At 35.1% G+C, this 18,998-nt stretch overlaps 1 long non-coding RNA gene across 1 annotated transcript; it reads right to left on the reverse strand.

Annotated features, from left to right (window-relative positions):
- Window positions 1–13,844: 13,844 nt before the first annotated feature.
- LOC113342495 lies at window positions 13,845–18,996 on the reverse strand. The gene is made up of 2 exons (XR_003356695.1): window positions 18,892–18,996; window positions 13,845–18,555 (listed from the first exon to the last, which is right to left on the reverse strand). It is a non-coding gene; the product is annotated as an uncharacterized LOC113342495 (long non-coding RNA).
- Window positions 18,997–18,998: the final 2 nt, after the last annotated feature.

Raw genomic sequence — 18,998 nt, forward strand, 5'->3', positions numbered from 1 at the left:
CATCCATCACTCCAAATTTGTTAAGCGAGAAGGAAATGTGCATGCAGTACATCGCAACCTCCGAATGGTGGCGGAAATGAAACATCGAAACCTAGGCCCACTGAAATCTTCCACCTAACATGAGAAGACTTTCGAAGAAATCGGTGGTTTGACCTACAGATGTCGTTACTATTAGGTTGTTAACCATGTGTTGGTTAAAAACGAGATCTTTATCGTTTTTTTACATTTGTTGTTTTTCCGTCATTTTCAATGTTTAAGTCTCCCTCACTCCCTCTATTACCAATTTAGCCCAGTAGGAATTTAACACGAATATTCATTTGTCTTTCCTGTAAATTCTTTCCCAATAATACCCCGTTTGATGTGGAATTCTGGTTTTAAGAAAATTCAAACAATATCTAGAATTATTCCATTTTTATGTTTATGACAAAAATTTGAATGAGATCAACAAACTTCACCTAGCAATATAAGATTTGGGTTTGAAAAGTTATTTTTTAATTCTACGAACTATTTTGTACAAATAATTGTTTTCATATACTATTTTATGATTGGATACATATCTTATTTATCTCTGGAAATCAGTATATTATTAAGTGAATAATAATAATAATACAGTGTCGTATAATACTCTGAAAAATAACACATTGTATTTGATTATATATTGAGTAGCTATGAAAATGTGGACTATTTTATGATTGGGTACATATCTTATTTATATTAGGAAATCATTATATTATTAAGTGAATAATAATAATATAGTATCGTATAATACTCCGAAAAGTAACACATTGTATTTGATTATACATTGAGTAGCTATGAAAATGTGGATTTTGTACAAAAATTGTTGTCTTCCTGTAGTTTTCCTAGAGAATATTTATGCACTTTATTATAGAAAAATTATAAAAACATAGATTCGCCAATAAAAAATCAATGATTTTTTTTCTAATTGTGTCAGGACATCTGCAAATATTCACCAAACCCAAATTGTCGTTTACTGGTTGTTGCTCTTTCCAGACGTAATACATTCTACTTTATGATTGAGTAGTTGTAAAATACAAATTCGGTAAATAAATTTTCGTCTGCCTGTTATTTTCCCAGTGAACAATCATGCACCTTATTATTGGATAATTATAGAACTACATACCGATTTTTATCTAATTTGTGTAAGGAAGCCTGTAAATTATTCACTAAACCCGAATTGTCGTTCGTTGGTCGTTGTTCTTTCCAAACAAGACACATTATACTTCATGATTGAGTAGTTATTAACATGCAGATTCGGTAAAGAAATTGTCGTCTATCTGTTATTTTCCCTGATAATAATCATGCACTTTATTATTGGATAATGCATATTCTATTGTGAAAATCGGTGATTTTTACCTAATTTGTGCTAGGAAATCTGTCAATTAGTAAGTAACTGCAAATTGTCGTGTAATGTTCGTCGTTCTTCCGAGAATGTTATATTTTGTACTTCGTTATTCAGTAGTTATGGTGATACAGATTTGGAAAAATTTGTATTTACCTATTGTTTTCCCAGAATATAACGGTGTACTTTATTTTTTTAAATAATTATAAAATCGTTGATTCGGTAGTGAAACGATGATTTTCTCCTGACGTGTGTCAGAAAATTATTAATTAAATGCACATTGTCGTTTACTGGTCGTTCTTATTTCAAAATGTAACACGTTGTACTTGATTATTGAGTAAGTTTGAAAATGTGGATTCAGTTAAAAATATCATTTACCTGTTGTTTTTCCATAATATGATTGAAATCAGTGAATTTTACCCGTCGTTATTTTTCCAAAATAACTAAATAAATTTCTCAATACTAAGATAACCATTTTTCAAAATAACCATTGATAAGATATTATGTACATTCAAAGGATAACATCTCTCAACTATAAACGAACTCAAGATATATGAAGGTTGTTTTGGTCAACTTACACATTCCAGATTTGTAAACATGATTTCTGTTTTCTATGAAATTTTTAAAACAAAAATTACAAAAGTACTTTCAAGGGTATTATAGGTATTATAAGTTCTCCTTTTCCAAAGAAAAACATAGATGCATACGAGTTTGCTGACTATTTAAGAAGAGCATGGAACAGAACCTTCACCCTATACACTAGATCCTAAACAATGAGAGAAACATTTGAAGAAGAGAATATAAACCCTTCAGTCACTACTGAAACAGGATCTCTCCCTAATTTCTAGATCTTACAATCTTCAATCAAAATGGATAATGGCATCAGTAGGAACTTTATCGAAATAAATTTTGAAAATGAGTATTCATTTTCAGAAGTTTATGATGAATATCTTTCATCACTCTCCTCTTCTACTCCTTCTTCTTCTGCACTTCCGTATGATTGTTTATCATCGGATGATCAATTATATTCTGTTTTCAACAGTCTTCCACAACTCGCAGAGTGGTCGGCAGAAGATAAGAAGTTATTCGAGAATGCTCAAGCTGAAATCAACTACTTGGGTATTCTCGGGAGTTTCCAAAAGATGTCATTAATGGTACCTGGAAAAACCATTGAAGAACCCAAGCAACATTATCAACTTTTTGGTGATAAAAACAATCCCATACCCGTCGATGATAATAATAATAATAAGCACGTCATAGCTCCCTCTACTGCAACTACCATTATCAGTGGTATCTGTCATCATAATGAGAATGGATCCATAAGCAGAAAAGGAAAGGAGACAGTAAGTGATGATAAGAACGAAGCACCGGTCGTTCCTTCTTGTAGAGCAAGAATAAAAGCTATTCTCAGTCAGGCTCGGCATGGTTTGCGGAGACCTTCAAGGAAAGGATTTGGAGCTGGAATTAAAAAGCCAAATAGAAGGACTCATATTCGTTGGACCGAAGCTGAACACAAGTTTATATTTTCATCCCTATTTATCTCCCTAATTAAGTTGCTAATATCCTCATTGAAAATCTTAAATTTTATGTGGTGTTGGCTGGTACTAACTTAATAGTGTTTGAGAGTCGTATGAGTACTAGAATTATTAACAATCCGGATATTAAGAAAAATGCATGCTAGTTTTATCTCACTTTTGGGTAAAGTTTTTCGTTCTAATTACAGGTTGTTCCTGGACGGATTGGACAAATATGGTAAAGGAGACTGGAGGAACATTGCCAGGCATTATGTGCGTACCAGGAGCCCAGCACAAGTTGCCAGTCATAGCCAGAAACATTTCATTCGCCTTGCCAAGCAACCACAGGAGGTGCTGGTCGGAAATCAAGAAGGCCAAAGGACTAATACTGATACTGTCAATACGCATATGGGTATAAGGAACATCAGCCTAATAAAGGAAAACAGCAGAAGCGGTTGGTCGGGGTATGGATCTAGTAGCACATATCCTCATGGAGCTAATATCACTAAGTATAAACCCATTGTTCCAGTTTTATATATTTATTCCTCTGCTAGCCGTCACCGAAATTTCATGCTACCATTCATAGCATCTCGTAATCGTAAGTCTAAACTATTCCGCTGGTTGTGCTTCAGATCATCGTATATATCAACTAGAGGTAGCTATAGACCAATTTGGCAGCAGCAGGAGCAGGTCTTGAAACCATCAATGGCCAACTATGGAATGAGTGCATCATCCATAGATCAACAATCGTACCAGCCCGCACATATAAATAGAGCAATGAGGATGAGTAACCCATCAAACGGTGCTGAACGAATGACGATCAACAATTATCTGTGCAGCAATACTGCATCGAGGAGCAACCACATGACGTCGAACAATATTATGCTTAATGAAAGAATGACAGCTTTGGATGACCCATCCAATGCTTACATTCTCGAGAGCAGCAACGCATATATGTTATGATCTTGCTGCCCATTCATATGATCAACCTACCAGAAATAGTGCTACAAATAATAATCAGCTCAACCAAATATGAGAAACAGGGTAGCTAGGAAGGAATGAGTTATCTAGTGACAAAAGTATAATATGTAAACAGTATATAGAATGACGAAGCTGGTCAACAAGTAAGAAGTTTATAATAAAAATGACGACCCCTGCGTTGTCTTGTAAGATATAAAAAGTTCTTTACGTAATAAACTAATAATATGATGATGAACAAGAAGATGCCCTAGATAGTGTGATTAGATATCCACACTTTTTTGTTTACACTTGGTATCATGATTTCCAACCGAGGCGGGTTTGATCATTGGTAGTGTTACTTACTTTTCTCGGTACCCCAGAAGTTTACAGCATTTCCTGTAGGAAGATTTCCGGTACTCTTTCTTTTTCGGCAGTGAGATTGTTAAATCATGTTGTTTACTATCTTTGAAGCATAATTGAATCACAAGACATGACAAAATCTCTGGTCATTTTGTTTACTATCATTGAAGCATAATTGATCAACAAACGGCCGAGTTGAGCTACTACTCAGGTCATTATATAAGTTCTCTATTTCCTATTTCCTACCACGGGGAAATTAGGCTAAGGCCCAACCCATGGAACCCATAATATGAGGCTCTTAATTAAAATAAGTATAATAGGTCCCGAGTTATTAAAGAACGATTTTTTTGGGATCATGGTTTTTTTTCAGGGACCATGGTTTTATTTTGGGTAAAGACATTAGAAGTAAATCTAGGTCACCCCTTACCTGGATATTTATATTAATACCTAAATTACCCTCCTGATTAATTTTGGGTGATGATTAGTTAGTGTTAATAATAGTTAGTGTAATGATTAGTGAGATGATTAAGTTAAAGATAATTAGTGAGATTAAAAATCAGATGATTTTTTTTTAAAGAAGTAGAATTATTGAGAGAGTAAAGTTAGAGAAGATGAAGAAGGAAAACATGAAAAACGATGGATTTTACCAACCACAACCGGAGGAAGGGTATTTGGGTACCCAGGTGTGCTTCAAACTTAGATAATGTTGGTTAAATTGCTCCAAACTCTATTGGCTAAGTTCGGTTATTTTGGAACTCAAGATAGTGGCCACAACAACACAGTTCGGTTAGACTGGATTTGTTTTTTTCGGTTCTAAGGGCGGAGTTCGGTTACTTTGTAGTTTTAATTTTTTTTGTGAAACAACCGAACAGAGAGTTCGGTGACTTAGTTTTAAATCCAATAAAACTGAATTGTTCTTCGTGTTCTTCATTTTCAAGAAGTTCGGTTAGTAAACTAGGGTTTTTTGCAAAATCGGCCTAACCGAACATGGCTCTGTAACTCCAACTAAAACCCTATTTTGATGATTTCTATTCGATTGAAGCAATCAAAATCAAATTAAAGTGAAGGGTTTGTTGGAAAATACCTCTGGAGTGGTCCCATGGCAAAATCAGGCTGCGGCTGGCGTCTTTTATACTCGATAAAATTATCATGTAACAGAACTTAATTGTGATTGCATTGATGTTGTTACATTTCTTAAATAGGCGGTGGTGGTGGTGGTAATCGGTGGTTGGTGGTGGTGATAATCGGAGGTGGTGGGAGGTGGCAATCGGCGGTGGTGGGCGGTGGGGGTGGTAATCGGTGGTTGGTGGTGGTGATAATCGGAGGTGGTGGTGGTGTTAATCGGCGGTGGTGGGCGGTGGAGGTGGTGGTTATATATATATAGGTGGTTATTAGATTGGTTTTAAATTAAATTAGGTTAAGGGTAGGTTAGTCATTTCAACGTTTTAGGACACTCCTTATCACCATAGGGAAGGTGGCCTAATAAAACCATGGTCCCCTCAAAAAAACCATGGTCCCTAAAAAATCATTCTTATTAAAAGACATTCATGCCCTTTTATATATAGTCAAGCCCCAAATTAAATAAAATTTAAAATTAAGCCCAAAATTACTAAATCTAGGTCCAAAATTATTAAAATATATTATGAATGTGTAAACAGAAGTTACACATGTATATGACATGTGTATCCAGAAGTTACACATCCTTATGCCATGTGTAATGCAAAGTTACACATCATAAAAATTGACATAAAAAGAATGCATACAAAATTTTTATGTATTACTTTAATATTCATTTACAATAATTTTTTAGCATGTTTAACTAGAAGTTACACACGCTTCTGTTTATTGTAATTGAGAGTTACATATGTATCTGTGTAGTGTAATTGAGAGTTACACATGCATCTGATTTGTGTATTCAGCGTCAACTTTAATTCCAGCGAGACAATTATCACATTTAACCAATTAGCTTTTATGAAGTTATCTAAAACATGAAATATAACAAGAAGCGATCAGTATTTATAAGATTAAAATGAATATTACATACAACAATGTATATTCAGTTTCACCTGCACGAAATCACATTCTAACATAAGGAGATGTGGAATCAAGTAATTAAAAACCAGAGCTTAAGAAACAACTTTTCTGCAAGAATTCAAATTTCTTGCAAACACAAAACAAGTGCTCATCAAACACACCAAAGTATAAGCATATGCAACAGATACACATCTACATATCATGTGTAACTCACAATTACACATTCAATTAGCATGTATAACTAGCAGTTACACATCCATAAAGCTTGTGTAACTGGCATGCGTAATTTTTTGGTTACAAGGTTTTTTCATTTTAGCATGTGTAATTATAAGATACTCATGCATCTGTCTAATGTAACTCAGAGTTACACATGCATCCTACTTGTGTAATTAGGAGTTACACAAGAATATAACATGTGTAACTAGAAATTACACATGCATCCTACTTGTGTAATGTGCATAAATGCGCAGTCTAGATATAGAATTTGAAACTAAAAAACAACAAGAGAGGAACCTGTATAACAATGTATAAGTAGCCTATACATAGAAAAATTGACATATATGGTTTTCCAAATGAATGTTTGTTACGCAACAATAGGCTGATTTTGGGTTTAACAACAGCAAAAGATCAAACTAGACAAACACCAACTAAGTTGAGTTATGTCTAACTGGTACCTTTCCGGCACTCATCTCTCCAGTGAAGGCCGAGTGAATGATAATCCCGAGATCATCGAAAAGAAATCACTAATGCGCTAACATTAGGCACCTCAAAGCTACTACCTTCCAACCAACATAAACTCAAACAAGAAAGTTTTTGTTGCTACATCTATTATAACAATATGAAAACACACAAACTATAAGACTACTCTTGTGTTTCAAGAACAACCAAGATACTGAACAAATTTACTTGTTATTACCGAGCTTCAGACACTATATAACTCCATAAAACATCACGACTAATATATATCAGCTAGGAAGAGCAAAGAGCAGAATACTTGTCATTACATTACATGAAAACCAAGGACTATGAAGAAAATAAATGATCAATAGCAGCATCAGTAGCTAATAATGCTTATAGAGTACACACAATAGCTTGTGTAAACGGCACCTACAAATGCATATAGCTTGTGTAACCTGAAGTTACACATTCGTATGGCATGTGTAGTAAGAAGTTAGACATCCATAAGGCTTGTGTAATCTGCAGTTACACACCCATATGGCTTGTGTACTCAGAGCATATATGTTATCTTTATTAGCGCTGGAAACAGGGCCATCAGATAGAGCTACTAAAGATTCTTAAACATTAAATTTTACTCAATAAATGAGATCAACTAGCACTTAATCAACTGAAATGGAACAGAAGAATTTGAAAGATATATAATTGGAAGCTGCTAGTGTAACTTTTTTTAACAGTCTACGCAACCAATAAAGAAAGTACTTAGGCATATCACAATATTTTCCAATTACTCTTTAGCCTCATCGACTCCTGCATCATCAGCAATCCATCATCGCGGAAGATGCATATGACACGAAAAACCGACGATACCGTGAAAAGAATAACTGAAAATAATAATCCATAAGAGAAACCATCCAACCAATTATGACATCCAATATATTTTGAAAACTAAGATCAGGAGGTTTCTATAATCTCACAGTTCCAGCATCCACGTAGCGGTCTTGCATTTCTCTTATTAACAAAAGTAGAACGACTAACAATTTCATAATAAAGAAACAAATGAACAACTTCATGAAGATTTATACCCACGGCTAGACTAGAAAGTATATATCAAAATTACTTGCAATTTTATAATCAAGAAACAGACGAACAACTTCATAAATTAGCATGTGTATCAATAAGTTACACATTTAATTAGCATGTGTAACAGTAGCTACATATCTATTTAGCTTGTGTATCTAGAAGTTACACATCTAACTATCATGTGTAACTGGTGGCTACACATCTATTTAGCTTGTCTACCTGCCAAGTACACAACAATTATCCTACAATTCTTATGTAAAAGACGGATCCATAATAAAAAATAGATCCAACTTGTAGACAATATAGATAATGTACTCGTAAAATATGGAAAACACAAATCATGTTGTCAAAGAAAAATGAACTGACATTTTCACATCATACCTCTTAATATTCACATTTATGCCACAAATAAACCAATCAGAGACCTAGAGAGCGTGACTGTGTGTGGATGGGGGAATCACTAACACTATTTCTCCATAAAAACCAACTACAAAACTGTGATCTGATGATTGACTTACAAGAAAATATTGGGATCCCAGGGTTAAATCGTTGAATACATCGGTCTCACGTCGACTTCGCCCATCCAAGAGAACATGATTTCTTCCTCCAACAACTTGCACAATATACAATGTTCCATCATTAACAAAACATTCCATAAATTTCACTTCAGTGCCAAGGAAAAAAGAAATGGAGGGGGTTTATGGCATACGGTCACAGAAGCTAATCAAAAAGAAAAAGCATTAACTTACCGCTCCCTAATTGATGTATTTTCAAAAGTTGTTGTAGATAGTGGTAAAAGGGGTTCTTTTCGAACTTGTGAAGGTAACTCTTTTTTTTTTTAAGATTTAAACAAATAAATAAATGAAGGAAATTAATAGTAATGTCAAGATTTTAGAAAGATTAAGGCTCAGGATTCACTATTACTTCAAGTTGATTGGTTGTAAATAATATTTCAGAAATTATTATTAAGCTCTTTTTCTTATTAAATCACTTTTTAATTTAAAAGGTGTCCAAATATTAAGTTGTAATCCTTAAGCATAATTTATCAAAGAATTATTCTAAGCATAAAACATCAAACTGATTCACAACTAATTAAGAAAACCATTTTATCCTTTTTTTATATTTATCCAAGTGAATTAAATAAAGTAAATAATTAAAGAAATTATAAATAAAAATATTACCAATCAAACATGAGTGAATAGGTCCTCCATTGCCTCAATCACCAAGAATTTAGCCTCTCATCTTGTTGGAAAATACTCAAAAGATTTTATTAATGCTCAAAAGTTGAGTACAAATGATGAAATAAAAAGAAATTGTTTTAAGACTGTCCTTTGCGACACACAGGAAGCGTAGGGAAGAACGGCACTCAGAAGTGCTGTAAGCTCGTCGCGGGAAAGGAACTGAGAATTGTCGCAAATATGCGACACTAATCAACGACTTTCCTGGACTGTACAATGTTCTTCGTGTTCTTCCTTTGACAGCAGCAGAACTTTTTCTCTGTCAACTCTTCTGGTGATTCTCTCGGCTCTAAATCTCTCCCAATCCCGTGCTAACCTTTCCCAAACTGTTTTTCCTTGTATTTATAGTGTTTCAGGACCAAAAATCCCCTCATTTATTGCGTATATTCTCCATTTAATCCGAATATTCCTTGCTGCCCATAATAACGATAATTTCCATTTTTAAGCCATGCACGCTTAGATTTGATCCTGCACGCTCTAGTTAGCCTTCTCCACGTCTCAGCACTCTTTCAACGCTAGTAGAAATCCTCCATGCACATAAGAACTTCAATTTTGCTCATGTTACAGTACACGTGCTCTGTTTTGGGTGTGTGAATCATCACGCGTTTTTCAGACAATTCCGATCGAACCCACTGCCCAAAATGTGTTCCTTAACCTATATCACATCTCTCTATCAAATTTCAGTCATTGAATCGACCCGTAACCACTTCATTTTTGTGATCAAACTTCTGCCAGTTGAAAATTTCATTTCCCGCCAAAAAACAGTTTTCAAACGAAGAAAAAAGGGTGTCCCCCTATCCTGAACTGGGGTGCGAATAGCAGGTGTCCACTGAGGTGCCCCTTAACCGATAGTGAGAGTCCTAATAACAATTGTCCTTCAAGGGTGCCCCGGGCAACTTTTCGAGCCGAATTTTCCAAAAATGTTTATTTCCTAAAAATACATAAAAACACAATATTAGTACAAAAATAGAGTTCCAACAATACGGACATTGAGGACAAGTTAGACACAAAAATGCGTCTATCACTAATCATCTATGATATCTGTTGGTGGAGGATAATTTTTAAGCCTCTGACTCATTTTCTTCTCATCCACAGCCAAGACAAGACCATTGCAAATGAGATTCCTAAATGCTGGTTTGTCAAATAATGTTGTAGACAAAACCAAAAGAGTATAAAACCTGCAAATAGGTGGAAAGACAAGAATATCATAGTATCCAAATTATAGATAAATTAACGTTAAAGAAAATATAATTCCTTAACATTTTGCAGTACAATCAGATAAACAAGGAACACAAGCAACACAGTATGTCACAAGATTTCTTTTTTATTCATCTAAGGTAGAACGCTTGAAATGGGAACGAGGAAGAAGAAATAAGTTGACTGTTAAGAGAAGATATTTGGACATGAGAAACCAACCATCCACGGGTTTGATCTAGCCCTTCAGGAACAAAATGTCCAGCGAAGTTATTCTTAAAGAAATATACATTCTCAAATGGGTAATGAATGTACACGTAAGGCATGTATGCACTCTCAAACCAACAATCAAATACCTCCTAAGACATCCAGGCATCAATATATTATAAACCATCAGGATAATTAGTTACTGCAATATCACGAAATCAAGCGAACACTTTTCACTGCCAGGTTTCAGTTAAACACACATCCTCAACTCGTCGAACCACTCCAAACTTAGGACCACGACTGGATGGAATTTTTATATGATCAATCTTATGACTGTACAGATCAGTCACCTGAAAAACACAAAAGGAAGTCCATAAGAACACATAGTTGGAATTTTTTGAATCCTAAACGAGGAACTAACGAGGAAAAACAAACTCAACTTACTAGGAAAAATAAACAAAGATGTTATTTTCAAGTAAAAAAAGGCATTCATGTTACTATATTGCATTACTTTTCCCAAGTGCCTAACCAAAAAGACATTTCTAGTTAGGCATCCATACCAAACCTCTCAGCTTCATACCAAAACACCACCATTAACTCCAAATTATCCTCCAAACCTGATCCAGTAGCACCACCACCACTTCCTCCTCTTCCTCCTCCAAAACCTGCACCTCCACCACCAACACTACCACAGATTCTTTAATCAAACTCCACATTTGTAGGCCAAGACTCAAGATAAGCAACCTCAAATCAAAGTTCACACATATTTCCCCTTCCCAATCTACAAGTTTTATCCATCAATCTCATGAATCATAAAAAAACTCAAAGAAAATTATCTTATTTCACTGATTTTCTATCGAAATAGACGTTGGAATTTCTTATATTCAACCGTACGCTTCCAATTATCTTCAAGACAAGGTACTGAAAAAATCTGCCAAGAACAATCAAATCAGTTCAAAAATCAAATTAAATGAAATAGACGGGTAAAAGAGATATTGATTCATTAGTTTCGAATCTGACACTCGATTTTGTATCGAGGTAAAAAAAAAATCAGGAACCCTAAAAATTATTCTTTGAAAATTCTTTGAAAATTTTCTCTGAAAAGTATAATTGAGGTGAGATTATATCACATCTATCTCGAATTATGATTCCAGTAACATATTTAGCTGAAATCAATCTGTTAAATCTTTCCAAATGATTTTGTAGGTTGCCGAAGATGATTATCACTTTTTTTCCATTGAGTTTCATTGAATCTCCCCAGAACAAGTGATGTTGATGTTGAACTTAGGTTAAATAAGAACGCGAAATTGGGAGATATAAAAAGGAATTGGGGGATAAAGGAAAAAGACAAAAATTGGATCCAAATATCAAATTGGGGTCACCCCTTATCTAAGTATTTTTTTAAATCCTAATCTACCCCTCACTAATCAGGTTTGGTGGTTAATAATAATTAGTAAAAATCTTAAGTATTTGTTAATGATTAGTGTGTATTTTTATTAGAATTTGTGTGAGTGAGGTGAGAGTATAAGGAGAAAAAAACTATTTGAGAGGGGATTTTTTTTGTGAAAATGGAGGATGATTGTGAAGAGAGAATTGCTGCTAAGAGGTTGAAATTTTGATTTTTTCTTCTTTGAATCCACCATTGTTGCAACTGAAAAAGCTCGGTGCCGTCATGGTATTCAACCAAAAAACCATGCCGGCATTTGCTGGAAATTTTCATAAATTGTTTGCCACTATCCGGGTGACTTGCCATATACAAGGATTCATGGAACATATATCCGCTAGTCCAGATTTGAAAATTCAAATTGGCAGGAGAATCTTTACCTACTCTTATCTCATGGTTTACAAAATATATTCGTTGTTCCGGCATTTAAATTTTTACTTTTTTCTTGAAATGGAGTTGCCAAATCAATCTATATTCATGAAAGATATAGCTGTCCGGTGATCCATATTTGAAAATTTGAATGGGCGGGAGAAAATCTTTACAAATTTAGGAATTAATTTACACTTTAGTGTTTTAGGCATTTAATACGGATTTGCCATAGAGAATGGTTCATGAACCCTGTAGGCTATAAGATGTGTATGACTTGGAGATGAACTATCTTGTGCATTGTTCCAAGTCAGACAATGGAACATGATGAACAAGAAAAGTTAGAGCACATCCTGTTGTTCACCATACCCATCAATCATTTTCTTATTCATCATGTTCCATTGTCCGGCTTAGAGCAAAAAATCTCTCTCCCTCGCTACCACTTTCACTATCTCTTTTTTGGCAGACTGAAGGAATATTCTGCAGCACCCTTTCAAGATACGCTAAGTTACTTTCTCAATTCTTGTCTGCTTTGGCACACCCTTTTTTTTCCTTTTGGTTGATTTTTCATGTAACCAATAGGCGACCATTAGAAGTTATATTTATGAGTTGCTGAATTTTAATTTTTTTCTTTTTTTATGTTCATGCGTATGGATAGTTAAGTTTATCCTAGCTGTGATTGTATGTTGTGATCTAATGTTTCCATTCAATTCAATTTACAGATGCAAATCCTTCTAAGAAACCTGTCTGCCAAGCATGTTGGCTTAGAGGTAGTTGAGATTTCAATATTGATAATAGCCTTAAGTCTAAGGATAAGACTAGGAAGGATTTCCGGAAGATCAGCCACGTTTGGTTTTTGGAGAAACATAATTTCTTGTGGTGCACGGTCTGCATAATATCTTTTTACAAGAAGGAAATTGCCAAGTTACTTCTGCGGAAAAAAGTTATGTTCCATCAGCTTTAATAAATGATGGCAAGTCCTTGGATTTTCATCTTAAAAGGAATCGGGAGAACTTATTTCTATACCTTGTACTTAGTTGTGCATCAGTTTTTTGTTGCCGTTCTTCACCAAAATTGGAGGCTCTTGTAAGTACACTCAAATCGTTTCACATCATTTTTTTGTTGTTGTAAATTAAACCTTTTGTTCTCAACATTTTTTTTTGATCGATAAAAAGAATGATGTATTAAAACAAAGAAACAGCTACACAGGTGAAAATAGTCACCTCAACCACCCAAAGAGGACAACTCTAACAAAAACTAGAGCCCCAAGAACAACATAAGCAGAAAAAACAAGACAGCTCAAAGCTAAGAGCCCCTACAAAACAAACACAACACAATCAAGGAGGATCGAAAAATAGCTTTTCCCAATTGGCGACTACTTCGTCAGAATGAATACTCGAGAAACCCGGTTCCATAGACGCCCAGTAAAAAGTTTGAATTTTAAATTTTTAATGTTAGCAATTATAGAAGAGAACTGCAGACTTTGGCCGTTGAAAGTCCGCTTGTTTCTTTCGATCCACAAGTTCCACATAATACTAGTGGGAATCTTTTTCCAAATTTCCTTCCCTAGAGGAGTAAGACCAGCTGTATTACAATTAGAGATGACATCCAAAATAGATTGATGTGGAGTAAGGACTACTCTTCGTGCACCATTTTGAAAGAAGCTTCATATTCTAGAGGCAAAAGAACAATGGAGGAACAAGTGATCGTTATTTTCTGCATGAGTGCGACAGAAAATGCAAGAGTTGGAATTGGCGAGCCATTAGGATTAATAAAAGCAGAGCCCTTTTTCTGTAAATTGGTGAGGGTTGGAGACGGTTCAGCACGGCCTGCCAAAGGAAGAATCCATGCTTCATAGGCCATTTCATCGACCAAATTTTCTTTTGGGGGAAAGAATTATCACCTGCCACCAAATTAACTTCAAGCGCATAGGCAGACTTCACCGAAAAAATACCGCTTTTATGACCCACCCAAACCATTTCATCCTCTTCGTCTTAATTAAAATGAACAACTTCCAACATAGGTAAAGCGATAAGAAGCTCCTGAATTTCATGATCATACAATCTTCTTCTGTTATTGAGACCTAAATCCCAAAAGAAACCACCTTCAGCAGAAACCCTCACATCTAGTAAGGAAATGTTCTTAGTACTTGAAAAAGCGTAAAGAGAAGGACAGAGAGCAGCAAGGATTCCTTCACTACACCATTTGTCTTCCCATAATCTAATCGAAGAACCGTGTCCAATTTTGAATTTGTATGTCCCCAAAGAAAGTGTTTGTCACTGAGTTGATGTGCCTCCAAATGCTAACCCCATATGGATCTTTTGTATCTTTTGTTCTCCACCTAGAGTTCCTATCACCATACTTTCCTGCTATCACTTCTCTGTTATTCCAATTGCGAATCCTAGGCATTTTGACGGCATCGGTTTCAATTTAGTCTCTTGGTTAACTTGATGTCACAGCAGTTTCATTTTCTTGGGGATCAATGATTCAATAAAAATGAAGCTCTAATTTCTTCTTAACCCAGGTATATATGACTCTGTATTTTTCAGTTGAGAGAATATTTCTAGATTTGAAAGCACGTGTGATCCCGAAGCAAGTTCATCATAGATTTATGATCTTTAAAAACTGAGCTTGATAGCATTACAGTTCCATGGTGGGAAGAGCTTCCTACACATTGGGTAATCGGATTTATGTTTCTTAGCTTATTTTTGTGTAATATGTATTGATTTAGTAAATACAATTTGTGATTTGAGAAATGAATTTTTTTTTTTTTGTTTTCTTGGGGATTGGCAGGTAAATGTAAGCATTGCTATCTTTCCCATGTCGAAGAAGTATAATGACGGGTTCTCTTCCACTGTTGTATTAACTAATTTAAAGGCTTCAGTCTTCTAACTCCTAAACCCCCCTCGAGAGAGAGGCTTGCACATAGACTTCAAACCAACCCAATGATGCTTTTGTTCTCAACATCGTTATTACTTGCGCACATTTCATTGAACGGTTAAGGATTTGTAGGTGTCACAAGACTGATGAAAGTAGGACATGGTATTAAATGATGCAAATGATGGTGCAGACATCAAGAATCTGAAACATGAAGTGGTATTAGTGGCGCTGAAAATGATAACCAAATCTACACATTTAATTTATTCTTTGGTAAGAAACTACACTTGGAACATGTGATTGGTCTAATTTTGGTAAGGGCATTAACTCTCCATTGGTTAGGCTTTCCAACCGCTTCCCAAGGAGCATCCTCTGAAAATTCTACAAAAACGTTGCGAAGAAGACAAAAGAATCTATAAACATGTGGCATTGCTGGGAGACTGTCTTTGTTTAAGCTATTGGTTTCGAACATGGTCCAATGGACACATATATGGGTCATGCAAGATTATGGAGTGCAAAATTCCTGGACTAAGCGATTTACCATTTTTACATTGATTAACTATCACTGCGTTAAACCAATTAGGTCTTTTGAAAATGGTGATATTCTACTGGACACATGGACGGAATTAATTGTATGTGATCTAATTGCTCAACTCAATTCAATTTACAGATACAAATCCTTATAAGAAACCTATCTGGGAAGCACATTGGCTTGGAAATAGTGGAGAGTTCAACATTGATAATAGACTTTGGATCAAGACAGGGAAGGATTTCCGGATAATCCGCCACGTCTGGTTTTTGAAAAAACTCTTGACGACTATAAAATTGAGACTTTGTCTTCTGGTTATCATAATGGAGCCTCGGTGCTCATGGTCTGCATGCATAATATCTTTTTACATGAAGAAAATTCTCTAAGTATTGGAGGAGTAAAATACCGCACATGTTAGTAATCACGCGAAGTAAAGAATACAATCTAAGCGAAGAGCATCGCACACAATAAAGTTGAGATGACGCACCAGATGATGTCAACAAAGTCACGAGTAAAGTGCGAAGAACTGTGCGAAGAGATATTCTATGCGAAGATGAGCGATTGTATATGAGCGAATGTGTCGCATAGTGATCCTGAAAATAGTGGGTTTCTTAGTTGTCATCCACTATATAAAATCTTATATAAAGGAGAGAAGTCATTACTTGTGAGGGAGTTCTGGAGTGAGTCTTGGTCAAGAAATAGAAAGAGAAAGTAAATCTAGGGAAAATAGATCATTGTAATAGTTGGATCAATCTTTGTAATTCTATCTACAGTTCATATAATAAGAAGATGGTTACCTAAATTCTCATTTAGTGATAGTGGAACGTAATTGTAAGATTTATGACAACTACATTTTTGGAGATAGAAACAGCTCTGGATGATAATTCTTGTTAATAGATCTGAAGTTCTTAGGGAAATTAAGGAAGAATCATAAGGGATCCATGAAGAGAAGACTCATACTAATTCAAGGAAGAGGCAGAGATATACAGTGTAATAACATAATTATAGTATCAACTTCTGAGGCAGATTTTCAAGCAACAGTAACAGGGAGAATTCATAAAACAAATTACGAAGGTAAGAAGATAGAGACGGTAGACAAAGAATTTCATTAGAAGATTGGGAAAAGGTGAAAATTTCCTTTGCGGCGGATGAAATTCCAGAAGAAAACTTACAGCGAACAGATCCATTAGTAATTACGGTCACAGCTGAGCGAGAAAAAATTATTGGAAAACAGAGGGGATTTGAAGGATGGGCGATTGATAGAACATTGATAGATATAGGAAGTGTAGTTGATGTAATATTTTATCGCACATTCAAAGAAATAGGATATGAAGATGCAGAAATGACAACCACATCATATAATGTTCATGGATTCAATAGAGCAATTACAAAGCCAAAAGGAGAAATCATTATGCGAATATTACTGGGAGAGGTTCAAACAAAGATAACACTGTGTGTGATTGACATTGAGTCACCATACAACATGTTGTTGGGACGACCATGGGTACATGTACTAAAGGTCGTAGCTTCAACATTACATCAATGTATTCCCTATTCCAAGCGGTATAGGTAAAATCAGAGGAGATGTTAAGGTTGTGAATACTTGTAATCAAATAGATGTGCGAAATTATGAAGGGAGAGCAAAGAAGCGAAAGGATCGATGGAGAAAAGCAATAGAACAAAGGAAATAAGAGGAATTTCGAATATACATGATAAGAGCGAAAGAGGGAAAAGGAATACCAGGCGAAGAACCAGCGGAGGAAGGTGGACAAATTAAAGAAATTAAGAAACCAACACCTATGAGGGAACCAAAAACGAATTTTACTGCAGCGGAACCAGCAAATGAAATAAATATAGGAACTGGAGAAGAACCAAAAATTTAAAGAATTGGAACTAAAATGGATAAAGAAGAAGAGGAAAAAACGATAAGCATTCTGCGAGAATATAATGATATTTTCGCATGGAGTATGAAAGAAATGTTAGAAATAGCTCCGTCTGTCGCATGTCATAAATTAGACATTAAGAAGAATGTAAAGCCGTTCAAGCAAAGGACAAGGAAGATTGCAACTGACTATCATCCTAAAATAGAAGCAGCATTGCAGAAGATATTAGATGCAGGAATTATAAGGGAGGCAAAATATCCAGAGTGCATAGAAAATATGGTGGTGGTACCTAAAAAGAACATCGGAATTAGGATTTCCATAGATTTTACAGATCTAAACAAAGCGTGCCCTAAAGACAGCTTCCCTTTACCCGACATACCTCAAATGGTGGAATCGGCATCAGGGAATGATAGAGTCACAATGTTAGATGGGTATAAAGGCTAGAATCAAATTTCTTTGACAGAAGAAGATCAAGAACACACTGCTTTCTTCGCACCAGGAGGTTTATATTGTTACACGAAAATGCCATTTGGATTGAAGAATGCAGGTGCAACTTATCAAAGAATGGTGCAGAAAGTATTCGAAAAAAATGGATACATAAAACATTAGAAGTCTATGTAGATGATATGCTAACTAAAAGCAAAGAGGCGAAAGATCATGTTGATGATTTGCGATCAATATTTGAACAAATGTGAAAATTCCATATTAAAGTAAACCCAGAAAAATGTGTAATTGGCGTATCATCAGGAAAAATTTTAGGATATATTATATCCAAGGAGGGAATACAAGTTGATCCGGAGATGGTACAAGCGATTAGAGATATGCCACCACCTGCGACAGTCAAAGATGTTCAAAAGTTAAATGGATTGATAGCATCATTGGGAAGATTTATTGCAAGATCTTCGGACAAGTGTAAACACTTTTTCAATATACTAAAGAAGGTGACCAAATTTGAATGGACAATGGAGTGCGACAAAGCATTGCAGAGCATAAAATTATTTGGTAAACTTATCTATTATGCAAAAGGCAAAGAAGGGAGAAGAATTGTTATTATACCTAGCATCAACATATCATGCATTGAGTGAAGTACTGTTACGTTCAGATGAAGGTGTAGAAAAAACAATATATTACATAAGCAAAACATATAACTCGGCAGAGAAAAATTACTCAAAAATTGAAAAGTTGATTCTCGCACTGGTATATGCATCATTCAAGCTTCACATTTATTTTCAAGCTCACAAAATTAAAGTATTAAAAAGAGTACCAATTGAAAA

The sequence above is a fragment of the Papaver somniferum genome, unplaced genomic scaffold (genome assembly GCF_003573695.1).
Source record: "Papaver somniferum cultivar HN1 unplaced genomic scaffold, ASM357369v1 unplaced-scaffold_42, whole genome shotgun sequence".
Taxonomy (NCBI): domain Eukaryota; kingdom Viridiplantae; phylum Streptophyta; class Magnoliopsida; order Ranunculales; family Papaveraceae; genus Papaver; species Papaver somniferum.